This window comes from Symphalangus syndactylus, chromosome 13 (assembly GCF_028878055.3).
Source record: "Symphalangus syndactylus isolate Jambi chromosome 13, NHGRI_mSymSyn1-v2.1_pri, whole genome shotgun sequence".
NCBI classification, from domain to species: Eukaryota; Metazoa; Chordata; class Mammalia; order Primates; family Hylobatidae; genus Symphalangus; species Symphalangus syndactylus.
In genome coordinates, this window is record NC_072435.2 from 52,582,300 (window position 1) to 52,609,998 (window position 27,699).

The window sequence follows — 27,699 nt, forward strand, 5'->3', positions numbered from 1 at the left end:
ATTAGAACATGTAGTATTTGGATTTCTGTTCCTGGATTAGTTTGAAGCTTGGGTATCTATCATCCAAGTAATTTTCATTGCTGGTGGAGGGCAGCCCTCAGGGATAGTGGCTCTGTAGCACTGGTGGCCTGTCTCTGTATGGGGGGAGAGAAAGTCCTTGCACAGAGAAGCTGGCGCTTGCAGTAAGGCACCATGAGCTCACCTGGAGAGAGTCAGTATGGAGCAGTGTGGGAACGCCGGCAGTGTCTGTTATAGCACCCTGCCTGTGATGGTTAATTTCATATGTCAACTTGACTGGGCTACAGTATTCCCAATTAGCTAGGAAAACATTATTTCTGGTTGTGTCTATAAGGGTGTTCCCAGAAAAGGCTGGCATTTAAATCAAGCAACTGAGTAAAGACTGTCTTCACCCATGTAAGCAAGTATCACGCAACCCATTCAGCACCAGAAGAGGATTTTAAAAACTGAGGAGGGGGGATTTGCTTTCTCTTCTTAAGATGGGATATCCACCTGCTCCTGCTCTTGGACACTGGAGCTCCTGAGTCTCGGGCCTTTGATTAGAACTTGTATTAGTTTGTTCTCACACTGCTATAAAGAACTACCTGAGACTGGGTAATTTATAAAGAAAAGAGGTTTAACCAACTCACAGTTCCACAGACTGTACAGGAAGCACGGCTTGGAGGCCACTGGAAACTTACATCATGGTGGAAGGCAAAGGGGAAGCAAGCTCGTCTTACCATGGGCAAGAGAGAGCGCAAAGGATGCTACACACCTTCAGACAACCAGATCTCGTGAAAAGTCACTCCCCATCACAAGAACAGCAAGGCAAGGGGGGAATATGCTCCCATGATCCAATCACCTCCCACCAAGTCCCTCCTCCAACATGGAGAATTACAATTCAACATGAGATTTGGGTGGGACACAGAGCCAAACCATATCAGAACTACACCCTAGCTTTCCTGGGCCTCCAACTTGTAGGTGGCAGACTGTGGGGGCTTCCTAGGCTCCACAGTCATGTGAACCAGGTCCCTTATATTAAATATCTCTCTCACGGCTAGGCATGGTGGCTCATGCCTGTAATCCCAGCACTTTGGGAGGCTGAGGCAGGCAGATCACTTGAGGTTAGGAGTTCAAGACCAGCTTGGCCAACATGGTGAACCCCGTCTATACTAAAAATACAAAAAAAAAAAAAATAAAAATTAGCTGAGCATGGTGGTGCACACCTGTAGTCCCAGCTACTTGGGAGACTGAGGCAGGAGAATCACTTGAACCCAGGAGGTGGAGGTTGCAGTGAGCCAAGACTGTGCCACTGCACTCTAGCCTGGCGTTAGAGTGAGACTCCACCTCAAAAGAGAAAAACAAAACAAAACAAAAACTTCCTCTCCCTCTCTCTCTCTCACTAGGTGTATAGATAGATAGATAGATAGGTAGATAGATATAGATGGATATGGATAGATAATAGATAGAAAAATAGATACATGCTGTTTGTTCTGTTTTTCTAGAGAACTCTAATACTCTACCCTAAAACAAAATTTCTGTAGTCCAAGAAGCCCCCATTCAAATCAGAACACCCAAAAGCCACAGTCGCTATGTAATATAATATATAATATCCCTTTCTGGAAAGTCACAGTGTTCACTCACATAGTTCACTCACATAGTAAGTGTTCTCAGAAGTTCTGAAATGAAGAGATACCTTGAACTCAATATTTCCCACATTTATTTGACCCTCTTTTGGAAGAAGGCAGTTTGGAAATTGTTGTTCTAGATCAGGGTTTGGCAGCTGAGTCCTGTAGGCTGAATGTGACCTGCAGCCTCTCTCTGTGTGTAAACTGTGGTTGGAATGCAGCCAAGCCCATTTGTTCCTATGCTACCTATAGTTGCTTTCAGCTGCAACAACAGAGCTGAACACTTGTAATAGAGAATGTGTGGCCATAAAGCCCAGAACATTTACAATCTGGCCCTTGGCAGAATAGTTCCAGACTAACAGACAGTGAGACTGTGACCCAAAGAGGGAAGGCATTTTGCCCAAGGTCACTGAGCAGATAGTGGTAAAGTTGGGATGAGAGTGCCTGGTTCCTGATCCTCCCCTTTTCCTGAAGCCCCTTCCACCACTCTCAGCTCTGCCTCGCAGTTCCTCTCCTTTATCTCTTGGTCTCTATCCTCGGCTTACCAAGGTGAGTTATGATCATTCTCCAGAAAGCAATCCCCGTGCTTCTGTCTAAAGGCTCCCCTGGAGGCCACTGGACCGCTCACCCATCAGGTCTGTGTGAGGAGCCAGGCCTGTTTTAGGCAAGGGGATGTTTCAGGAAGCAAGAACTGGATGGCATGCTTCTGTTCTGGGTGCAGGCTAGTGGAGAATGGGAGACCAAGACTCTCTGTAAAACAAAAAAGAATATCGTTTGTGCTGAATGTTTTGGAGACAACTGTAGCAGGATGAGCCATGGACAAAACCCCCAGACACCGGGTTAAAGAAGGAAGTGGCTTTATTCAGCCAGGAGCATCGGTAGACTTGCTCTCAAGAACCGAGCTCCCTTAAGAAAGAGTTCCTGGCCCTTTTAAGGGCTTACAACTCTAAGGCATCCACGTGACAGGGTTGTGATAGATTGAGCAAGCAGGTGGTATGTGACTAGGTGGGGGTGGTGAGCAAGGCAAGTATTTCTCCATACCATTGTCTGTGATCTATAGATAGCACAAGCGTTAGGGTGGGGATAATGTTTAACCTACAGGCCTGGCCAGTGGCACTGATTAGTCTGTTATTTTTCAGTTTTTACTTCCTCCTTTTCTTTGGAGACAGGAGACAGTAAGAGAAATGGCCTCTCTCCTCACAATGACACAAGTAAGCCAGAGGCTGGGGACTCTGTTGAGGCTGGCTGGGAATTGATGGCCATAGGAGCCCTTTGCAAAGAGGGACACGAAGCTAAGATGGCAAACCACAGAGCTAAGACACTGTGTGAAAGCCGAAGGACAAGCATCCAGGCAGGAGGAGTAGCAAGTTAAATGGGTGGAGAGGGAGCACCCTAGCAGGAGAGGAGGGAGGGAGCATTGAGTCAGGGAGAGTTGTGGCCTGACCATCAAAAGCCTTGTGAGCATGTTCAGAAATCTGGACTTTCTCCTAAGGAAGATGGGGAGCTGGTGAGTGCAGGAGCAATTCCCAGGAAACAGACTAAAATTCTAACACATGTGCAGGATTCTCCATGGACACTGATGCTCCCGGAGGCCTAGATCATGCAAGAAAAGGCATATGCCTACCTGGGGATGCTCCAAGGGACGGGTTAAACATTCACACATCTACACCATAGATGAGGCAGCATGTGCCGTCCTTAGCATGCCCTACATCCCAGTGTGCCCGGGTCAGTCCCCACTCGCATCTGTTGCCTTGGTATTGATTACTCAGAACACCCCCTTTCACTCTTAATCATGTCTCAGTTTGAATGATGAACTGTATGGCTACCTAATTATACCATTTGCTTCCACATAATTTAAGCCTCAGCTCATGAGGCCCATTACTATTGGGTCAATGGTTTATTCTATCTTGAAATATAAATTCCTTGCAATTAATAGAAACTGTCACATGTTTATGTATTATTTCTCCCGCTGCACTGTATATTCCCAAGGGCAAGACATGTGTGTTTATCAGTTCATTTTGATAAAGAGCATGTATTAGTCCATTTTGTGTTGTGTTGCTATGAAGGAACACCTGAAACTGGGTAACGTACAAAGAAAAGAGGTTTGTTTGGCCCATGGTTCTGCAGGTTGTACAAACATGGCGCCAGCATCTGCGTGGCTTCTGGGGAGGCCTCAGGAAGCTTTTACCCATAGCAGAAGGCAAAGGAGGATCAGGAGTGTCACGTGGTGAGGAGGGAGCAAGAGAGTGAGGAGGAGGAGGTGCCAGGCTCCTTTCAACAACCAATGCTCCCACGAACTCATTACCACTGGGAGCACACCCCGCCATCCATGAGGGACCTGCCCCCATGACCCAGACACCTCCCACCAAGCTCCATCACCAACACTGAGGATCACATTTCAACATGAGATTTGGAGGGACAAACATCCAAATCATATCTGAGCTTTCCCACATCCAACATGAATGTAATACACGGGCTTCGGCACATTACTGCTCATAAATGAGGTCATTTTGTCTTCACAACAAAATTATTGGAGCATGGAGAGTCATTTCCCATTTATGAACTGGAGAGGTAAAGTGAGTCGCCAAGGTCTCACAGCCACTAACTGTCAGAATCAGAACTTAAACTTGGGTGTGACTGGCTCCATCCCTAGGCATCTTTCTAAGCCACCACCCTGCCACTGAAGGCCTGCCTGGCTGACCTCTGTCTCAGGGCAGGTCCTGACTGCCTAATAAGACAGAGGAGAAGGCACAATAACCTTTCCTGTCTGGGCTTTCCAAATATAAAGCACCCTGTGACTGCTGAATAGTAACAGCTGTCAGCCTTGGCGGGTGATCAGGACACAGCGAGGGCTGTTGACAGTGTTGAGATTTTTATGACTATCTTCTAATGGGTGTCAGGTCAGATGTAATTCCCTGTAACGTCAGAGCTTATCGGTCTCGCTCGAGGCAGTCAGACATGGCGCACACAGCCAGGGTGTTCTTGGCGCATGTTCAAACCATCTGAGTCTCTTCTCAGAGGGTTTTCTGAACACCAGCCCCCAGGGAGGTACACACAGAAGATGCAGGTATCCCTGGGACTAGTTGGTTGAGGGAGCCACAGCTGGGGCCTTCACCAGCAGCCTTCACCTGTAGCCTCAGGGAGGCTTGTAAGGTCCTTTGTGCTCTCTCAGGGGCAGAGCCGTGGTGCCAGGGGAAGCCCAGGGACCGGAGAGTCCTCATGTTCTTTCCCTCTCTCCAGAGGCAGGCTCAGAGCTGTGGCTGCCAAGCCCATTGTCACCTTAGCTCAGCCTACAGCCACCTGGGTGACCTTGGGAAGGGCCCCAGGCAAGAACAGTCCCTGGAGAGAGAACTGGGTTTCAATGCGCCAAGAACCACTTCAGTCCCTCTAGGCCTCAGACTCTACCCCTGTAAGCCCTGGTGGCGGGGACCACCTCACAGGGCTGCTGTGTAGTTGAAATGCCTGGGGGCTTGCACACAGTACGTGCTTAGACTAGGGGAGCCATCAGCATCCCCATCATCACAGCCTCCACCCCCTCAGGGGCCGGAGCTCTGAAAGAGCAGAAGGTGGGCATGGAGGAGGTGACCTCCCCCCATAAGCTGCCTTCTATGTCTCTGTCCTGGAACACCCCAAGGGGCAGGGGAACCCCGAGCTGAGAGGGTGACACACAGAGGGCTAAGTTGTCTCCTGCAAAATGCTTCCCCGGGCCCAGCTCTTCCCCTGGTTTTCTGCACCCTGCAATTAGTACACAATTAGGTTAATGAGTAAATTGGATTCAGAAGCCTGGAAAAATGATATCCTGGCCCACCCTGCTCTAAGCAAGAGCTGTTTATCAATGCCAGTGGGGTACACACATCCTCCATTCAATTCTTTGTTCATAAGTTTTAATTTTTTTTTTTACTTTCACTTAGGGAAATTTTCAAACACTCCCCAAAGTAGAGAAAATAATATAATGAACCCTCATTTTTAACAATTACACGTTTCTGTCATTCTTCTCTCAGCTGCCCCATACACATACATTTTTAAGGCAAATTCCTGACATCGTGTCATTTCACTCCTAAATACATCCTTGTGGTGCCCCAGCCATCCTTGGTGCATGGTCGGGGAGGTGGGGAGAGGGGTGAGGGAGGTGGGGAGAGGGGTGAGGGAGGTGGGGAGAGGGGTGAGGGAGGCGGGGAGGGGGTGGGGGAATTCCACTTCAAAGACATGGGTGACTGGTCCTGGAATGGAACCAGGGTCCAGGGCCTCCGGAACTGCTCTTTACAAACATCCCATAATGCACCTGGAGAGCAGAGAGTTAGGAGTAGATGTTGGAGGAATCTACCTTGGAATCTTATCTTGGAATCTAACACCAGCATGGAGGACATCACCCAGCCCTGGAAATGTCTGGGTGTCTGGAGGTGCATCCACGCCAGGACCCAAGAGCAAGGGAGAGAATACGACCAACTCCTGGGACTCTAGGGCAGCAGGCTTGGGGAAGTGTGGCATCGTCACTGTGAGAGAGAGCTGGAGGCAGCCACCAGCTCCCCCTCCCTGCCCTTCTCTGCCAAAGGAAGGCCCTGCTATTTCTTTCCACACAAGTGGCTTGCAGGAGGAGCCTATTAAGAGGATGGCCAGTCCACTGAAAAAGCGGCAGCAGCTTCAGAAAGGTTAAAATGTGACCCCCCCACACAAAAAAAACTGTTTTCAGTTAAGAAAACTAGGTGTCTATGGCCATAACTCCATGAACGTGCCTGGTGTCATCTGATCTCAGAAGCTAAACAGGCTCTGGCTTGATTAATACTTGGATGGAAGAAAACAAAGTGTGCCCATTTTACAGATAAGAAAGACAAGCCTCAGAGAAATAAAAAAGTTTATCATCCACCAGGTGACAGAGGCGGCTCTAATCCAGTGATTCCTTCCCTCCTTCCTCATCTCGTCTTCCTGGTTCAAGGAATGAACTCCCAGAGGAGGGACAAACATCCACATCATATCTGAGCTTTCCCACATCCAACATGAATGTAATATGCGGGCTTCGGCACATTACTGCTCATAAATGAGGTCATTTTGTCTTCACAACAAAATTATTGGAGCATGGAGAGTCATTTTCCATTTATGAACTGGAGAGGTAAAGTGAGTCGCCAAGGTCTCACAGCCACTAACTGTCAGAATCAGAACTTAAACTTGGGTGTGACTGGCTCCATTCCTAGGCATCTTTCTAAGCCACCACCCTGCCACTGAAGGCCTGGCTGACCTCTGTCTCAGGGCAGGTCCTGACTGCCTAATGAGACAGAGGAGAAGGCACAATAACCTTTGTTATTCCTGAGAAGAAACAGTTCTGGGTGACTGATGCACTGATCAGCTTGGTTTGGGTTTCATAAAACGCTGTGCTGGAACACTGAATCAGTACTTCTCCCAAGTTTCCAGTCCAGAGACACGAGGAGAATGCTAAAAGCTCGAATATGCAAATGAACATTTGGACAGATTTCCTCTAGAGTTTCGGCCTCCAGGCAAATTATTTATTCCCTGCAGAAATGCATTTTTGTTTCTGCTTAAGGGTGAAAAAGGAGAAAAGATTTTTCGGGACAACCAAGCTTAGGAACAAAAGTCTCCATGGGAAATGTACTTTTCTGAAAGCAAATGTTGGCTAAACAAGGACAGTGTTGACTAAACACGTGTTCCCCTCACCCAAAGGAATAGAGTCAGAGAATCCCCCAAGCTCCAAATTGTGGGGGCAGATGGATCTCTTGGAAGTTCATGGTTCACCTTTCTCCTGCCCAGCCCCACGCCTTAAGCAAAGTGTGGGATGGTCTTGGGAGGACACCCACAAATGTGTGTAGGAAGGTGGGAAGCAGCCTCTCTTCTAATATAGAAAAACAACTGTGATAGACAGAACAAAGCATGTGGTTCAGACGCGAGACCTGGAGCTAGCCCTGGGGAGGGAGACAGCAGCTCTGCAGCCCTTATCCTCAGGAAGCCCTGAGCGCTGAGAGTCACTGTTACAGAGCCAAACTGGGGTCCACTCACTAGGTGAGCAAAACCTGACAGCCACACCGAGGTTTCACAGCAATAAAAAGGAAAGTGTTTCTTTGCAGGGCACCAAGCAAGGAGGATCTGGAAGCTACTGCTTAGATCCTGACCTCCCGGATGGCTTGAGGGTGAAGGTGTTTAAAGGTAGGCTGGGTGCAGTGGCTGTCATCTGTAATCCCAGCAATTTGGGAGGCTGAGGCAGGCAGATCACTGGAGGTTGGGAGTTCGAGCCAGCCTGACCAACATGGTAAAACCTTGTCTCTACTAAAAATACAAAAATCAGCCGGGTGTGGTGGCACATGCCTGTAGTCCCAGCTACTTGGGAGGCTGAAGTGGGAGAATTGCTTGAATCTGGGAGGCAAAGGTTGCAGTGAGCCTAGGTCACGCCAGTGCCCTGCAGCCTGAGAGACAGAGCAAGACTGAAAATCAGTCAATCAATCGGTAAACTTCAGAAGAGCAGAAGCCACAGGCAAAATCAGAAATCAATATATGGAGGGTATACATTGATTTTGGCCTAAAAGAGTGGGGGCATCTTTAGGGGAGGAGCTTACAGGTGATAGATGGATTCAAAGATTTTCTGATTTGCGATTAGTTAAGGAAGAGAAGCTTTGTTTAAAAATTGGGGGTCAGCAGAAAAACATGTTAACTGGCTAGGGGACAGGGGTGACTCCCACCAAGCCTCTCACGAATAAACTTAGAACAAAGAACAGTGTGGTCAGAGTTCTGTCTGCAGCTCCCCCTTATCTGAGGTCTACCTGTCAGCAAATCCCACAGGAGTCTGTGGTGGGGTCTGGGTGTGTGAAAGAACTCAGGGATGTATGTTGAGATGTTATCTTTCATTTCTGTAGAGAAACCAAAAATCTCTGGATTATTTCCTTGGCTTTAGATGACAATTGCTTTCTTGCTTATTTACTTCTCAGGCCTACCTAGGTGCCTGGAATTTCCCTTCAAGGAACTCAGGAGTTTTCTTTATTTTCATGCTTGGGGAGGCTCATTAGGCCCCTAAGAGGGGGCCCCTTCCCCATCTCAGGACTAAAATACAATGAACATGTTGCTCAGGTATGCTCGGGGAAGACAGGCTGGGAGGGCTGGGGGCCACCTTTAAGGAGAATTCCTAACATTGGGTGCCCACACCCCTGATGGGAACTTGTGGTCTTGAATGAAAAGCTCAGGCGTTAGCTCTGTGTGCCCACTGACTTTTACTAAACAGGCTGCTGCCCAGGCTAGTTCAACGTGACCGCACCCCCACCCCCTTTCTTTGTGCTCCCCCATCACCCAGCCCACATGGTAGGACCTTCACCTTCATGACCAGCTCAGGCCTTGCTGTGCACTCCTGATGAAGGCTCTTGAGCGCCGTCTTCAGAGCTGCTGATAATCTGGCATTGAATGGCCAGGCTGGAGGTTGAATGCTGAATCCTTTTGAATGCTGTGATAAAGCCTGGCATGTCTCAGCACTGTCTCCTTTTGTTTTCAATCATCCTGACACTGCAGAGGCAGCTGGAGAGGGATGGATCTGTGGATGACGCCCCGCAGAGTGAAGCCGAGATGATGCAGCCACCAGGGCCGAAGGGTGAGTTTCCTAGTCCTTGTGTGTAACTGGGTCACTATTTTTAGTTGGAACCTCCAGTCAAAAATGTCAAACGGGGAAAATGAATGTGGGCTTGGCTGAGAAGAAGCCAGAGGTGAAGGTTTTGTTCCATCTCACTTAGCAGCTCACTCTGGGACTTGGAAAAGGCCTTTTCTCAGTTCTGGGCCCAAGCTTTCCCACTTGAACAGCTGACATTCTGTGGATCAGAGACCACCACTACCCCAGGGAAAAGGGACTTAGCCATAGGAAGCCAGCAGCCTGCTGGAAAGTGCTTGCAGATGTCTGTAATGCTGAGGTTTGCACCAAGCTCTCCCGCTGTCACCTGTGAAAGTCAGAAAATGTGGCCGGGTGCAGTGGCTTACATCTGTAATCCCAGCATTTTGGGAAGCCAAGATGGGAGAATCACTTGAGCCCAGCAGTTCAAGACCAGCCTGAGCAACATAGCAAGACCCCATCTCCTGTGGGCCTAGCTACTCGGGAGGCTGAGGCAGGAGGATCGCTTGAGCCCAGGAGTTCAGAGATTGCAATGAGTCACGATGACACTAGTGCACTCCAGCCTGGGCAACAGAGTGAAATTCTGTCTCTAAAATATAAAATAAATAAAAAATTTAAAAATTCAAGAAGCAGAAAAGGGAAATGTTTAGCAGGGTCACATCTGCCACAGATTTGAACATGCTGCAGAGGAGCCCCACCTGCCACTGCTCCATCAGCCAGGCCCACCGGTCCATACCCGCAGCCTCAGGACCCCCAAATCTAGAGATCCCCAGGCCATGGAAGATGCATGGGACTGAGGACTGGAAGAGAGATCAGTAAGGTAACTTCCTCATCTCCCGGCTAACTGATGGAGCTGTTGATGGAAAAATCAAACTCTGTAAGATATTTTTCAGAGGTTTATTCTGAGCAAGTATGAGTGACCATGGCCCAGGAAACGCAGTCTTAAGAGGTCCTGAGAGAGTGCATCCAGGACAGTTGGATTATGGTTTAGTTTTGTACATTTCAGGCAGGCAGGAGTTGCTAGTGAAGACATGAATTAATACATGGAAGGTGTATTTTGGATCAGCCCCAAAAAGTGGAATATCTTGAAGCAGGAACTTATAGATCATCAGTGGGCCTAGAGATTCTTTAATTTGCAACTGATTAAAGGAGTAAAGCTTTGTGTAAAAATTTGGAGTTAGCAGGGAAGAATGTTTTAAGTTAAGGAAGTTTGTTAACCAAACTACTGGGTCAGAGTGACCTGTAGGGGTGCATGGCTTACCCCTTGTCTGGCGTGGCCTTAGATGCTGTTTATAATTGGTATCTTATTGTCACAAAGGGTCTGCTCTGTCAGTCTTATTATGATCTCTATTTTAGCATGAATGCCAAGCAGTGGTTTTGTCTAAACTCCAAAAGGGAGGGAGTGTAACGAGGCGTGTCCGGCCTCCCTTCCTGTCATGGTCAGACACTCATTTTGTAAGATTTTTCTGGGGTCCCCTAGGCCAAGAAGAGGTACTCAGCTGGTAGGGGCTTAGGATTTTATTTTCAGTTTACAGAGAGCTATTGATAGAAGCGCCTCCATGACTCCAATGGCTTGAACGAGAATTCTCTCTCTCTCAGTCTCTTTCTCAACACTCAAGGTAGAATTCTCATAAAATACATATGATGGGGCCAGGCGCGGTGGCTCACGCCTGTAATCCCAGCACTTTGGGAGGCTGAGGAGGGTGGATCACCTAAGGTCAGGAGTTGGAGACTAGCCTGACCAACATATAGAAGCCCTGTATCTACTAAAAATACAAAAATTAGCCAGGCATGGTGCTGCATGCCTGTAATCCCAGCTACTTGGGAGGCTGAGGCAGGAGAATCACTTGAACCCAGGAGGCAGAGGTTGTGGTGAGCCGAGATTGGGCCATTACACTCCAGCCTGGGCAACAAGAGTGAAACTCCATCAAAAACAAACAAACAAATGAAAAACACCATATGATGCAATACCTAGATATGTTCTGAACTTCATACTTATTAATTCTCATGTATAACATATGCTCCAGGAGGTAGCAAGAATGTCAGCCCAGGACAGCCCAGTCCTCACTCATCTGCAATGAAAGACTCGCATTTGTGGGGCTGGGGATAGGATTTAACTGTAGAATGTTGAATCATGATGTGAATAAATTATATAGAGACCCCGAATAAGTTATATGATGATCAGCCAACTTAATCAAGGATGTCTTTCCATGAGTAAAGTATTTGGAATTTGTAGTATTAAGAAGGGAGGGAAGTCCATGAGATGTGGCTGCAGTGAAGTGGTATATCATGTCCCTGGTTCTGCTTGTAACTGTGAAAGCCACTGCTTTTTTTTTTTTAACTTGTCTCCTTCACAGAGAAAGTGAAAGCTCACTTGAGCATGATCATAGCTCATTGTAGCCTCTAACTCCTGGGCTCAGGTAATGCTCCCACCTCAGCCTCCACAGCAGCTAGAACTATAGGTTTGTGCCACCATACCCAGCTAATTATTTTATTTTATTTTTAGTTGAGATGGGGCTATGTCATGTTGCCCAGGCTGGTCTGTAACTTCTGGCCTCAAGCAATCCTCCTCCCGTCCTGGCCACTCAAAGTGCTGAGATTACAGGCATGAGCCACAGTACCTACTCAAAAGCTTCTTAAATCAGATCTGGGCTGGAACTGGGCTCCAAAATGTGGGAACTAACACATGTTTTATCAGGCTGCCAGCTGAGGGGACTTTGCTGAATTTGTGGTCTCAAGACCCTGGGAGTGACAGCTCTCCTCCCTTCCCGCCCCCCACACACCAGACACACACACACACGCGCACACAAACACACACACAGAGTCACCAGCCAGGTATGCAGAGATGAGAAATGAGCTGAAGATCCCACCTACAGAGCTCCTGAGACTCCTGGCCACGCAGAACATAGCTCCTATTCCCTGAGCACCTACTATGTGCCACACACAGCTCTACGTGGCTTTGTAAAATGGCCCATTGGTCAAATTTACATAACAGGGATGTAGCACCTTCCCCCAGCTCATTTTCTAGAGAGGATGCCCCTCCTCCAGCCTGAGGAGCCTCTGTCAATGCCAGGGAGCTCTCCTCTAGTTGTAACCAAGTGGACGCTCATTCAGCCTGGGCCACTTATATTCTCTTTCTGGGGGATGGGGAACTGGGCTCAGAAATACATAGAGGTCATTGAGAGGCAGGCCCCGGCCACACAAGCCTGGGCTGGTACTTGCGGATGGGAGCTCCAGGTTTCCTACCTACAGAGAGAGGAAAATTAACCAGCAAATGTACAGAGCGGATAAGGAAGAGAGGGGGGTGTGGGATGGAGCTGTTGATCACCAAAGCTCCAGACAGATTCCAGCCCTCAGCTCCCAGCCTTCCTGAGAACCCACCTTCCCATAGCTGCACTGATACCATGGATGTTCTATTGTACTGGGTGCTGCTGGGGGCCAGGCCTTGTGGCCTTGTTCCAGGGCCCTGTGTGCAGTACTCCCTGTCCACGGCACTTCCACTCTAATGGGTTCTGTGAGGCACGTCCATTCTTTTAAATAAATCTTTGTTTACTGGAGTGAGCCCAAGTAGATTTCTGTTTCCTGCACCCAAGAGATGTGTCATGAAGATCAGGATGGTATGGATTTTCTCCATCTACAGAAGATGACCCAGAGGCTCCAAAGAGGTGAAAAGTGGCCCAAGGTCACCCAGACGCAGAGCTGGACATTTTATTTTTATTTTTATTTTTAGAGACAAGGTCTCACTCTGTCGCCCAGGCTGGAGTGCAGTGGTGTGATCATGGCTCACTGCAGCCTCTACCTCCTGGGTTCAAGCCATCCTCCCACCTCAGTCTCCCCTGTAGCTGGGATCACAGGTGTGTGCCACTGTACTCAGCTAATTAAAAAAAAAAATTTATAGAAACAGTGTCTCACTTTGATGCCCAGGCTGGAGTGCAGTGGTTCAATCATGGCTCACTACAGCCTCAATCTCCTGAGCTCAAGCCGTCCTCCTGCCTCAGCCTCCTGAAAAGCTGAGAATACGGGCACTCACCGACATGCCCAATTTGTTTTAATTTTTCTACAGGCGAGGTCTCTCTATGTTGCCCAGGCTGATCTCCAACTCCTAGGCTTAGGGGATTCTCCCACCTTGGCCTCCCAGAGTGCTGGAATTACAGGTGTGAGCCCTGGCACCTGGCTTTGAGCTGGATTTTGAAAGCAGCACATCATCTTGAAGCCCACTTGCTTCCCACAGGGCTGTCATTGCCTCCTAGGGGCTAAAAGAGTTCATTCTGCCAAAAGAGTTCAGGGCCCTGCACCCAGGGTAACCCCTGGGGTCAATAGCAGAAACCCCAAAGAGCGCTGGGAAAGTTCTGCTCATAGCAACACACCCTCTGGTGTGTTTTGAATGCTGTATGATGTTGATTCTCACCACAGCCCTGCCGGAGCCATAGCACGGGTGTTACCTCGCTTTTACAGTTGGAGAAACCCTGAGCTTAGAGCAGCCAAGAGGCCTGGTGCAGGAGGGGTAGGACTCCACCCAAGACTCCTGACCTCTGCTCTTTTCATCTCCCAGCAATACTTTAAATCTGCACCAACATTTTACATCATCTCCTCTGATCCCTTCCCTCCTTGGGCTGTTTGCTCTTTCTTCTTGGCCCAGTCTCCTCTACAAATTTGCCACCCAACTTCTCAAATATTTTTCACCCCTTCCCAGTGAAGCACCCGTCTCCCCTAAAGTCAGGCTCCCCTTGTCTTCCTCACACACTCTCTTGAAACACACCCCAAACCAACCACTGTGTTCTCCCCTCTCCTAAACCACTCATCCTAGTGCCTGGTACCCCCATCAGTGTCACCGTCTCCACCTAATGGCCAGGAGAAACCTGAAGTCAGCAGTGGCTTCAGTCTCTTTCCACGTCATTCACAACATGTCAGCATCACTGGCGAAGTTTCTGTCCAATCCAACCACTTCCATTGCTTCAATGTATCTCTGTCCTGTCTCAACTCGATGGCTGCTGTGGCCTCCGGAGAGGTCTTTCTGCTTCCTCCATTGTGGCTGAGTCTATTCTGTAAACAGCAGCCAGGGGCATCCCCGTGCATCCTTTGGCTAAAAGCCAGGCTGGCATCAGGTGCAGTGGAATCCCCAGGGTGATGTTCTCCCAAGACCAGCACGGAGTGTCGGGAAAGGCTCATGCTAAAATGCTGATTCCCGGCCCTGAGCCCATCCCTGTAATTCAGAGTGGCTTAGGAGGGGGTGGGAATTGTTGTTTAAGAAGGTCCCAGATGATTTTTCCGCACGCCAAATGTTGAGGGCCATGAAGGATTCTGACAGGTGAGGAGGAAGGGGGTTAGAAGGAAGGAACTGGAAACTGCCCTCGGTCCCTGCAGCCACTGAACAAAGCCAGAATCTAAGCTCCCAGGCTGGGGCTGAGAAGCAGCTGAGGGTCAGGAGCCCAGCATCGAACATCCGGCCCTACCACTGCCTGGATGTGCAGGCTCCAGCTGAGAGACTCTCTTCGAGAAACCCAGGTTCCAAGTCACAAAACGAGATAATGACATCTGCCTGGCAGGGCTGCCGTGTGGATTAATACCTTTGCAGTTTACCCAGCACTTAGCACAGGTGCTAAATGCCTCACAAATGTGGGCATTATGGTAATTAGTGGTGTGTCTTCCCGAAAACATCAGTGATTTTCTGGTTGATGGATTTACATAACTTGAAGGCCAGTGGGGCTTCCCTGTGGAATGTGCCTCGGATTCCCAAGTAACATTATTCTCCGTTACCCTCTCCTTGCGCACACACCCCTAACACACATATGTACACATGTACCTGCGCACATACACCCGCCTAACTCACATATGCACCTAGCACACATAGACACATGCACATTCACACATACACCTGCCTGACACACACACACACCGAGCACACATATGTACACATACAGACATATACCCACCTAACACACACACCTAACACAAATATATACACATACACATGCCCACCTAACTCACACACACACTCCTAACACACATATATACACATACACCCACATGACTCACACACACTCCTAACACACATATACATACACACATACACCCACCTAACTCACACACACCCCTAACACACATATATACACATAAACCCACCTAACTCACACACACACCCCACTAACACACATATATACACATACACCCACTTAACTCACACACACACACCTAATGCACATATATACACATACACACATACACCCACCTAACTCACTCACACACCCCTAACAAAAATATATACACATACACCCACCTAACTCACACACACACCTCACACACATATATACACACACACACATACACCCACCTGACACACACACACCTAACACACATATATATACACATGCACATTCACACATACGCCTGCCTAATTCACATGCACACTACTGGCACATATATATACACATATACCTGCACATACATACCCATCTAACTTACACATACACCTAGCACACACACATAGACGCTCACACACCCCTCGATACACACCTATCCACAAGCTCCATCTCAGTCCCTGTGAGGCTCCCATTGTGCCCAGCACTGTGTGTGGTGGGGAAGGACTTGGTGAGTGTCTGGAGTGGGAGGTGCTGGCCCGTGGTGTGGGTGCCCAAGGCTGGCACTCTGCTTCCCTCTCTTTAACTCCTCAGGGACCAGGAAATCCTGCCTTTCACTTTCTGGGGCTTCCTAAGTGCTGTGAGTGGTGCCACCTACTCAGGAATCGGTTGGTTTCATTCTTCTGACAATAGTTTGCTCTAGGTCAGTTTGGGGCTCCAAATAAAAGATTTTCTTTACTTTTTGGCAGGGAGGGACATTTCACTTTTTAAATCAGCTTTCTGAAGTATAATGCCCATAGAATCACCTAGAAGCGTACAGCACAATGATCTTGACAGATGCCAGCATCCTTGGAACCACTGCCACCACCGACGTCTCAAGCCATCCCATCTGCCTGGTGCCCTGAAGCGTCTCCGTTCAATGGCAGGACCAGCAGAGATTCAGTGGTCACAAGGTGAGTGAGGCAGCCTGGGTCTGGCTCCTGGCCATTAAGTTTAAATAATTTACATTTAACTTTGAACCACCATACCTGGCCATATTGGATAGTGCAGGAGGAATAAACTCACGGACACATCCTTCTGAGGGGTCTACTGTGTGCCCCCCTCCAAGCGGAGCGTGTGGGAACAGAGAGGAGCATCCCTGCAACAGTGGGTGGCAGTCTGCTTGTGAGATATTTTATTTTCTTCAAACAAAAAAGACAAAAGGATGCATGGTGTAAAAACTGGTCGTCAGGCTAAAATCAGAAAACCATTAGTGGGCAACATAGCACAGAGTGGGATCTGCCCAGGCCACATGTGTGCAGTGCCAGGGCTTGGCTTCAGACCCTGATGTCCACACCCAGCCCTGCCTATTACACAAAGGCGGACAGAGCTGTGGGCCAGCGGCTGGCAAAAGGCCTTGGGGCAACCAGAACTCTCCATCGGGGCATTGCAGCCTTTAAGAGAAGGTGGGAACCGCTGCATTTGCCCCGCCCTGGATCTCAGCCTAGGAAATCCACTGTCACAGAACAACAGTCTTAGGAGCTTTCTTACCGAGATAGCAGGAAGCTTCTAAACACATCAGTGGTGAATGCCAGGCGGGTCTCTGGAACTTTTTCATCTTGGAAAACTGAAACTCTCTACTCATTGAACACTGTACACTTGATTGAGAGAGTAAATTGTATGTGTTTTTGCCAGCCTCTTCCTGAAGGCAGACATTTATCTCGATCTGTATTCGAATTCTTTATGTTTAAATTTTATATGAGATTGAATTCATGTGTATGTGAACTAAAATGAAATTAAAAAGTCAAACTACAAAAAAGGGGATATTTTTATTTAAAAAGACAACGGTCACCCCATAATCATACCTTGTGCCCCCCCTAGACTGGCATGAGGCAATCCACCATTTGTAAGCATAGACTTGGGGTCAAGGTCCCCACTCCACCCCTTCTTTAACTTCTCTCTATCTCAGTTTCCTCATAGAAAAGTAAAAGCCCTGACTTCATAAGCCCATGGTGATGATTTACTCAGTAAGGCACTCAGCACAACATCTGATGCAGAGTAAAAATTAATGCATGTCTAATGTGTACTATATTCCAGCCACAATGTTCAGCTCTTCATATAAACATCAATCCTCCAAGGTGGATGTGATGATTAGTCCTACTCTCAGGATGAGAAAACTAAGGCATATGATTAAACTGCCCGGTGCTAATAAGTAATTGCACCGGGATTAAGACTCAGGCACCCTGATTCCAGTGCTGTGTTTTTAACCATTAGAGTTAAGTGCCTGTATTTGTTTCCTAGGTCTCTGTAACAGGATTTATTTATTTATTTATTTGGGTAAGGGTCTCACTCTTTTGCCCACGTGGGAGAGCAGTGGTGTTATCCCAGCTCATGACAGCCTCAAACTCCTGGGCTCAACCAGTCCTCCTGCCTCAGCCTCCCAAGTAATTGGGATTACAGGCATGTGCCAACACATCTGGCTTTTTTTTTCCAATTATTTGTAAAAAACGATATCTTGCTTTTTGGTGCAGGCTGGTCTCAAACTCCTGAGTGCAAGCGATCCTCCCACCTCGGCCTCCCAAAGTGCTGGGATTACAGGCATGAGCTACCGTGCCCAGCCAGGAATGGATTTTCTCACAGTTCTCGATGGCGGAAGTCTGACATCAAGGTGTGGCAGGGCTGGGTCTCTCTGAGGCCTTTCTCCCCAGCTTACAAGTGGCCGCCTCCTCTCTCTGTCTTTCCTTGTCTTCCTTGTGTCCACAGCTGTGTCCAAATTCCCCTTTCTCATAAGGACATCAGTCATGTTGAATTAGGGCCCTCCCTCCTGACCTTGTTTTAGCTTAATCTCTGTAACTTAGCCCTTAACCTCAGTAAAGATCCTATCTCCAAATGTGTTCACATTCTGAGGTCCTGGGGATTAGGACTTTGAAGGGGTTAAAACAGGATCTTCTGGCATATTGACAATTTCAGCTAAAGACTCTTGAGAAACAGCAGGTGCAAAAAGATCACAGTGACCTCCGTGCTGTACCTTGAGATGAAATTCCAATGAGAAAGATGCCCTCTCCACCCTAGAAGGGAAAGCAGCGTCCTTATCTTCGGAAGCAAAAAGTCCAAACAGAGAGCATACTGCGAGTACCTTATTAGCATCGCTCCATCCTCTAAGCTTCCCCGCAGACTTCAGTTGCTTCTTCACAGCGCTGCTCTTTGTCCCGTCCAATCTCTGAGTAACTGACTCCCTGCTTCTGCGGGTCTTCATTTCTGCTGGAGGGCTCCCATGCTACATAAATCCTGCATTATGCTTTTCTCCTATTATTCTATGTTATGTCCATTTAATTCTCAGGCTCAGCTGGGACCCTAAGAGGACAGAGGTGGAGTTTTTCCACCCCTGCAACTTTACCCAATCACAATTCAGTCCTAACAGTGCCTTTCTCTGGAGGGGCTCTGCCAGCATGAATTCCTTTACGGGTGGAAGCCTCACAGTCCAGTCTACCAGTGAGGTCCACATGGGATTGGCTGGGGGGAGCTGCGAAGTCAAGCGGCATCAGGTAGAGAAACATAAATCCCATATCCAAGGGCCGGGAGGCTGAAGAGCAAACCACGCACAGCCGGCTGACTTAAGGGTAACGAAGCCTTCCTGCAGGAGGTGAATTTGGCACCAGGGATACATTTTTAGGCCCTGAGTGGAGGATCTGGGTTTCAAACCGGACTTTTGAAAAACACACTCGTATCGTAGAAAGGCCTGCGGGTTTGTTTTAATCACTTCTCAGAGCTATGCTAGGCGTTCGCAGCTCAGGATCCCCAGTTTTGCCTAATAAAAAAAAGTAATTACATCATATTACAGATAATTTGATTGTGACTGAGACAATAATTGAGTTAAAAAGCTTATTGTAACAGACACATCAGATTGGCAAGGAGGAAGCTCGGCTTAAATACAAGCAGTGTTGATAGTGGAATTAAAGGATTGTCAATGCAGTTAATCCAATAGTAATTATTTTCTGAACATAAATTCCTGAGTAGCGAGGACACAATTATATCTACAAACAGTCATAAGAAAATAATTACTCCACGTTCCACCTGAAGCAACAGTCCATAAAAGCTCTGGTGCCGCTCTCCAGGAAGCCAGGCTCTTTCCATCAGAAACTCACGGCCGATGCCAGTATTGAGAAAAGGGCTCTCAAGCACTGCGGGACTCACCCGGCAGCCTTAGGACAGGCTTTCCAAATGCGATTGCTCTGCCCCTGTGACGCCCAGGCCCACCGTGTATATGACCACCCAAACAGGCTGACACTTAAGACACGCCAGAGGATGAACACGCACGTCTTTCGTTCACAGACTGCAGTCTCCAGCCTCACCCCCTGGGCCACCCACCCGCCCCCGCTGGACTGACAGCCTTCCCGTACCATCCAGGGGCCATGGCCTACTTTGTCAACCCTCCCTTGTGAAGATCCTCATCTTCCTGCCATGCCTGCCCAGCCAGACTCTAGCCCTGCATCAGCCAGACCCACTGGTAGATGTCGGGGCGATCTCACACTCGGTCCTGGAGCTGCCCAGGAAGCTCACTGTCCTCCTGTGCTCTCCCTCGCTCTCCTTGGCCACTTGCTCACCTGCTGAGCTTTCCTCTCTCCAAAGCGACTCCATCTCCTACTCCAGATCCTCTCCATCCCAATCCACAGTGGGCATGGGATAAAAGAGAAGCCCCAGACAGGAACTTCTTCAACTTCTGCCTCTGGCCCTCAACGTCGCCTGCAAACAATGTCACCTGTAAAGGTCTTCTGCTTGGGTTTTGTCCTAAGGAGGTGCCTGTTCTTCTTCTCACTCAGGCTGGCTCCTCACAGTCTCCAATCCTGTCCCATCCTGACTCCTTTGCAGGCCTCCTATGTGGGCTTTAGTGCCCCCCACTTCAAAAGCGTATTCCCTCAACTCCATGGGCACCTCAGTCAAACTTCCAGAAGATCTCCCTCCTTGCTCAGGGCAGCCTCTTTGCACCCTAGCCTCTGTCTCAGCATCCGCTAGCAGCGCTCTCGCAGCAGGAGCCGCCCTGCTCTTCTCACCAAGACGCTGCCAGTGTAGCTGGGCGGGAGCCCTGCGCCGCGCTGGAGTCCCGCTCTCCCCAGAGCCCCGGCCCTGCTATGTGCTGCTCCTCCCTTTCTCTGCAACTCCCTCCTGGGCCTCTGAGGTTCTTTCTCATGGCTGCTCCATAAAACTTGGTGATGGCCAGTGTTCCACTTCTACCCCAGCCTCTTTGCTTCCACCTTATGGTATTCTCCCTGGTGATCAAATCCTCCCTGAGGTTTAAAATATATTGATGCCCCCAGGTCTGTATCTCCAGGCTGAATCTGCATCCTGAGCTCAGCTTGTCTGAATGCTGTGCCCACTGGGTTCTCTCCTGCGGGCTTGCTCTCTAGCTTTCTCTCTCTCTCCCTCTCTCTCTCTCGCCCTCTCCCTCTCTCTCTTTCCTTCTCTCTCTCTCCCTTTCTCTCTCCTTCCTTCTCTCTCTCTCCCTTTCTCTCTCCTTCTCTCCCTCTCTCTCCTCCTCTCCCTCTCTCTCTCTTCTCTCTCTTTCTCTCCCCTCCTTCTCCCTCTCTCTCCCTCTCTGTCTCTCCCCTCTCCCTCTCTCCCTCTCTCTCTCCTCCTCTTTTTCTGCCTCCTCCTCTTTATCTCCCTCTCTCTCTCCTCCTCTCTATCTCTCTCTCTTTCTCTCCCTCTCTCTCCCTCTCCTTCTTTCTCCCTCTCTCTGTCTCTCTCCCTCTCTCTCACTTTCTATCTCCCTTTCTCTCTCCCTCCCTCTCCCTCTCTTTCCTCCTCTCTTCTGTCTCTCCCTCTTTCTCTCCCTCTCTCTCTCCTTTTCTCTCTTCCCCCTTCTCTCCCTCTCTTCCCCTATCTCTCCTTCTCTCTCCCCCTCTCTCTTCCCCCTCTCTCCCTCTCTCTCCTTCCCTCTCTTTCCTCCTCTCTTTTTCTCTCCCTCTTTCTCTCTCTCTCTTCCTCTTTCTCTCTCCTTCTCTCTCTTTCCCTCTCTCTTCCTTTTTCTCTCTCACCCTCTCTCTCCTCCTTTCTCTCTCTCTCCTATCTCTCCCTTTCTCTCTCTCTCTCCCTCTCTTTCCCTTTCTCTCCCTCTGTCTCTCCTCTCCCTCTCTCCCTCTCTCTCCCCTGCTCTTCTTCTCTCTCCTCCTCTCTCTTCTCCTCTTTCTCTCTCTCCCCATCTTTCCCTCTTTCTCTCTCTCTCACCTCTCCTTCTCTCTTTCTGTCCCTCTCTTTCTCCCTTTATCCTCCTCTTTCTCTCTCTCTCCCTCTCTTTTCCTCTCTGTCTCTCCTTCTCTCTCTCCCTTTCTTTCCCTCTCTCTCTCCTCTTCTCTCTCTCTCTCTCTCTCTGTCTCTCTCTCTCTCTCCCCCTCACCCCCACCAATTTTCTTCTGACATTTTCTAGTCTGAGGTTGCCTTACTCCATGTGCTTGGAGAAGACAATGGCAACACAGGATTCTGCATGTTAGGATTTTCCTAAGGGAAACAGAGTTGGAAGAAAATGGAGGGAAAGTGGGAAAAGCCTGGAGAATCATCAAAAGGAGGTGCAAACCTGACCCTAAGTGAAGAGAAGTGGGAGGGAAGCTTGGGTGGGAGCCACCTAGACCACGGTACAGTCTAGGGAACGTCCCCCAAGGCCGTCAGGGAAGCCTCCAGCCAAAATCAGCCAGCAGAGGGGTGCCTTCTCCCAGTCTGCCAGGGTTTGCCTGTCTTGGGAGCTCTGCCTGGCTCAGGCACGGGCTGGGAGCAGCTCCTGGGAAGCTTTGGTGTAAACGCTGCTCAGAGCACAGAAGTTTGGTCCAGATCCCTGATGTTGGAGATCTGCCAGGCGCATTCCCAGGTCACGGTAGCGAACCAGCCCCACTGACACAGGATGCTTCCTGCTGGGCTGCCTGGACACACACTCACCCCCAGTGCTGAATCCAACGGATTCTTTCTGTACTCACTGACCGTCCTCCTTCTCCATGGAGGGGCTTAGGCTCCGGGCCCTAGGAGAGCCAGGCTAAGGGAAGCGGTGGGAAAACATGAAATTGTTTGAGGTAGGGGGACATGGAGGGGGTGGATGCTCATTGGCTGAAGCTGAGGGGCAGGTTAATGCAGGAGGGGAAAGGAATGGCCCCCAGCCACTGTGGCCTGAGGGAGGCTGCTTGCTACCTTGATGCAGCTTTTAATCTTTATCTCATTTTACAGATTAGTGTATCTCACACCTTATCATGCTGCAAGAATGCCGTAAGCTGCAGAACTTGGCAACCACAGATTTCTGGGCTCTATTTCCAGAGAAATTGCTTTTCTAACAAATTCCCAGTCATGCTGATACCGCCAGCCCAGAGACCACACTACTCAAATAATTTTGGTGAGAGCCACTTTGGACTCCCATCCTTAGAAGTGGCTTCTTCTTTCCTGAGGAGGACACCCAGGGCCCAGGGACATACGTATTTGCCTTAGGGAGCTCCTGGCCAGAGCCAGGCCATCCTTTCATCCCAGGTGGCTCAGCTCCCTTTGCAGTGCCTCCATCTGGAGGAAGAAAAGGGAAGAGGTGTCAAGCCCAGTCAGAGGCAGGAGAGACCAATGTCCATGCCGATCTCATCCCTGGGGCCTGTTGTGGTCACGTTTAGTCTTGCTTCCTACTGGGGGCTGCTGAAGTTTGCCAAGGGAAGACATTCTCTTGTCATTGGTGCGACACTGCAAACTCTGCCTCCTGCGTTCAAGCGATTCTCCTGCCTCAGTCTCCTGAGTAGCTAGGATTACAGGCATGCGCCATCACTTCCGGCTAATTTTTGTATTTTTAGTAGAGACAAGGTTTCACCATGTTGGCCAATCTGGTTCCAAACTCCTAACCTCAGGTGATCCACCTGTCTCCACCTCCCAAAGTGCTCTGATTACAGGCGTGAGCCATCGCGCCTGGCCGCAAAGGGCATTTTGAAGCTCTTGGCCCCGATCAATCCCTCCATGCTGCAGATGAGGGCACAATCAAGGGCAGAGAGGGGAGAGGGAGGAGCAGCCCTTAGTAGAAACGGTTTTCTTAGTGCCTCCTGGGCACCGGTGGATATGCACATGAGCGTTTTCTCTTCCCGTTTTGCTCCAAAGCGAGTGAGATGTTTGTGCTATGGCAAATACAACACCTGTAGGAGTGTGTTATGAGTTGAACTGTGCTCCCCAAGAAAGACATGCTGAAGTCCCAACTCTCAGGATCTCAGCTGTGACCTTATTTGGAGACGGGGTGATTCAGATGTGATGAGTTGAGATGCAGTCATCCTGGAGCAGGGTGGCCCCCAGTCCATGCTCACTGGCATTTTTACAAGGAGACAGCCTTGGGAAGGCACAGGGTGGCAGGGAGCATACCACGTGAAGATGCAAGTGGAGAGGGGAGTGATGTGGCCGCCAGTCGGGGTTGGACTGCCCTGATTGTCAGGAGCTGGGAAAGGCCAGGAAGGACCCGCCTCCTGAGGCTGCAGAGAGCGCACGGCCAGGCTGACAGCTTGAATGGTTTGGACTTCTAGCCTCCAGAACTGTGAGAGGATACATTTCTGTTTGTTACAGAAGCTCTAGAAAAGTCATAACCGAAAGTGTCTGAGGAAAGGTGCCAGGGGGTTCTTGGGAGTGTCTGGGGATTCCTGAGGGTGCATGGGGATTTCTGGGAGTGCCTGAGGTTTCCTGGGACTGCCTAGGGATTCCTGGAGGTGAATGGAGTTCCTGAGGGTGCCTGGGGCATAGCAGGCAGGGACAGTGCATGATTGTTCTGCTGGCAGGACTGGGGGCTGGGCTGGCCACCGCAAATATTACCCTGGGCATCTGCTCAACAGCCCAAACAGAGGGAATAATAGACCCCCAAAGATGGCTCTGTCCCTGAGCCCTAGAGGGCTGTGTGAGAGCTGCCCTCAAGGCCAAATTCTTGCTCCCTCCCTTTGTTGGTCCGTGAGCCCCAGGATCCTCTTCGTGGCTCTACACTGAAGCCTGGACTTGGAAGCTGCCATCCTAAGGCCTGCATTCAATCAGGAAAACCTAAGGATGTCTAAGCCATTAGAATAAATCACACAGATGTTCCTTTTGGGGTGTTTGCAATCACTTCACAATTAACTGACAGCTTCATGGCAGCCACTTTCATGTGTGTCCAACAGCCACATAACGACATCGCCTACTCTGTGTCTACACCACAGCAGCGTGGGAGGGCTGGACGCTAAGGGTGCATCCTGCCACCTCTGCAGCCCCGGAGCCCTCCCCCAGCAACTGGGGTTCGCGGGGGCCTGGGCGTCGGATGCGTGCTCGGTGCGCCTCCCCTCTCACCTCGTCATGAAACCTACGGTGGGTCCTCTCGCAACAGCAGCACCCTTGGTGACCGCCTGCGGATGGGCCACTGTACCGGGCATTGTGCTGACAATGTCCACATTATCCTGTGGATTTTGCAGCAACCCTGCAGAGGGGAGCCTGAGGCTTGGAAAGGTGACATGACCTGCCTGAGGACAAGGAGTCAGTGAGTGGTGGAGCTGGGGCTCAGCCTCAGCTGTCAGGCTCCCAAGCCCTGCCAGCAAATCAGTGTGCTAGGGAGAGCAGCATGGATCTGGGGTTTAGCCACCTCCGGGCTGTCTTTTTGCCCAGCACTAACCCTCGGTGTTCCCCTGTGGGCTGCAGAGGGGCTAGGGCTGGGGACAAGGTGCCCTGCCCACTGTCTCTTAGTGAGATAAATGGAAAATGAATAAATGCCCTGAGGTAAGTGGTCAGGCAGGACTTGCAGAAAGTGAAATGATTCAATAATTAGATTTTTAAAATTAATTAATGAATTAGGATTTTTTTTGAGACAAAGTCTCACTCTGTTGCCCAGGCTAGAGTGCAGTGATGTGATCATAGCTCGCTGCAGCCTCAACCTCCTAGGCTCAAGGATGCCCTCACCATCAGCCTCCTGAGTAGCTGGTACTACAGGCACATGCCACCATGCACACCTAATCTTAAATTTATTTTTAATATATTTAAGATGGCGTCTTGCTGTGTTGCTCAGGTTGGTCTCAAACACCTTGGCTCAATCCATCCTCCCACCTCAGCCTCCCAAAGTGCTAGGATTACAGGTGTGAGCCACCTCACCCAGCCAATAGTAAGATTTTGCTAATGATTTTAGATGCTCCTTCAGTAGGTTCCCTCTCTAGCTTTCCCCAACTGTTGCCTTCCAGTGCAGCTGTGAAAGGGAACCAGGAGAGACCCACTCCCATCCCCGCTCTCCAGAACTGTCTCTCCTCTCCCCATCCCTCACCCATTCAGGGCCTCCTGGAGGTCGGGTGTGCCACATGTCTACATGAGCTGTTCATAACCAGAGGGTCTGAAGTCACATGATCTGGGGTCCGGCCGCAACTCTGCCCGTTGTGAGCCAAGTGAGCTCAGAGAATTCACTTCTTCTGTCTGATCTCCACCTTCCCATCTAGAAGATGAAGACACGAAACAGATTTCCTTCAGGGGGCTCATTGATCTACTCTACAAATATTTCAGAGCCTTTTCTGCCAGGCCCTGTTCAAGGCTCTGGGTATAAATCAATGAACCCAACAAAATCCTCTGCTCTAGCCCAAGGGAGGTGAACACCAAACAAAGTAGAGTATACGGTTAGAAGGAAAACAAAGCGGAGTGGAGGCGTGGGGTGCCCCTGCGCAGGGAAGCCTTGTCTCCCGCGGCAGGAAATCCTGGGCTGCAGCTGGGGACCGCGGGACCGTGGGCAAGACAGGAGCACTGAGCCTGGAGAGAGAGTCCCAAGGACTTTGTTTGAGTCCCTGAACGCAGCCTTGCCTGAAGGGACATCTGCCCTCCTGGTCTTTGGAATTCTTGAAGCTAATTCACTTTCCCCCACCCTTACCTGACTTTCCCTTTTTATTTAAATCAGAGTTGGTTTTCTATCATCGTCATTTGAGAGGGTCCTGGCTCAGACACGTGCTTAAATGCTTCTAGTTTGTTTTTCCTTCTATTTAGACGGTATGATGATTTCACCGTGCACCTGCAGTGGGGGTCTGAGTCTGCAGGCAGGAGGAGAAGGCTCACTGCTGAGTGATGAGCGCACCTTCCCGTCCTCTCTCTGTCTGGGGAGAACCAGGCAAGGGAGGTCCAAGCCCTCACACCCATCTAGAGCTCAGCCCGATTTTCTGAGAGCACTTCCATGTCACCGTGTGCCTGTGGACTCCTTTATTAATTGCTCCTTAGAGCCTAAAACCCAGTTCTTTTATGAAAATTACAAAACCATCAAGCAGCCTGACAATGAAAATAATGCCTCCCTAGTATCAGTGTTCTAACACTCCCTCCCATGTTTCTGAGCAATACATTCATCCCTGTGACTGTGGAGCAGGCAGGAACCTGAGTGGCATGAATAATGGGGCCCTCCACAGCCTCCTACAACCAGGGACAGGGCTGGGAGTGGAAGGCAAAGCCTTGTTCCGTCAGGAATAGATTATTCATAATTTCATGCCCTTCGGACCAGCCAGCGTCATTAATCTACTGAGAGCCTCAAGTCCTAGAACAGTGGAAGCCTTGAACGCATGCAATGTGGTGCATCAGAGTCCTGGGGTGGAGACCATCCCATCCTTCCCAGGCCATGCTGGGGGTGGCCTCCGAGCTCCCACCTGCAAACTGGAATACAGTGAGAATGTTCTATGGAGGTAAGAACTTTGGACATAAACATCTGTCATTTGGGCTTGTGCAGGTGGGGTTGAGCTCCTGTATATCCTGTTCAGAAGGGGAGGACTTGGGGTCAGAGGAAGTCTGTGCTGTGCTCCTCCTAGGACCCCACGCCTTCCCTGTGCTGGGCCGCGGGTGTGCACAGCCTGACTCCATGGCACACGCTCAAGTGGGGTGTGTGCAGTGCTGGAACGTTGTTGCGGGGGCGGGGGCTTTGCGCCACTCCTGCAGTGGGGAAGGGGGATGTCCAACCTCAGCGCACAGTGGGGAGCAGCTGGGACACCGAGAGCTCCTCTTCAGGATTCTTATTTGATCAGCGAGAAAGGAAGGTCGGAGAGTCCAGCCGCTCGTATGAGGTTGCACAGCTGGTAAGGGCGGGGCTGGGAGACACAGCCTGTGCCCAGGGCCTCACTCTTAGCCGCCACCCCTGAGGGCCTTCCTGGCACACACGCTAGGTGTCCAGTTCTGTTCTGCATGCCAGCTGTCCCCAGCAGGGCCCAGGTGAGCACACGGTGGGGCGAGGGCTGAGGAAGAAGATGTGATCAAAAAGGTCAGTTCTAGGTGTTGGGAAAGGCAGTAGGTGTGTGGAGAGGGGGTGAGGGAGCCCTGACTTCCTCCCCAAGCAAGGCTTTCCTACACAGGTTTTTCTAGGGAACTCTGACAGTAGAGGACTGTGGGGTGACTGGGTGCTGCTGAGCTCAGGAAGCTGGTGGCAGAGGGAGGACCTGGAAATGCCTTCCCGGGAGGAGCCTCCCGCCTGCAG

At 49.9% G+C, this 27,699-nt stretch overlaps 1 long non-coding RNA gene across 2 annotated transcripts; it reads left to right on the top strand.

The window, feature by feature from the left end:
• The first annotated feature begins 7,567 nt into the window (after window positions 1–7,567).
• On the top strand, window positions 7,568–20,493 carry LOC129460832 (uncharacterized). 2 transcript variants are annotated; one of them, XR_008650315.1, is made up of 5 exons: window positions 7,568–7,634; window positions 8,555–8,693; window positions 9,126–9,204; window positions 16,043–16,246; window positions 17,804–19,247. It is a non-coding gene; the product is annotated as an uncharacterized lncRNA (long non-coding RNA). The 2 variants fall into 2 exon arrangements; XR_010115029.1 differs by lacking the exons at window positions 7,568–7,634; window positions 8,555–8,693 and having other exon boundaries at window positions 8,957–9,204; window positions 17,804–20,493.
• The last annotated feature ends 7,206 nt before the right edge of the window (window positions 20,494–27,699 follow it).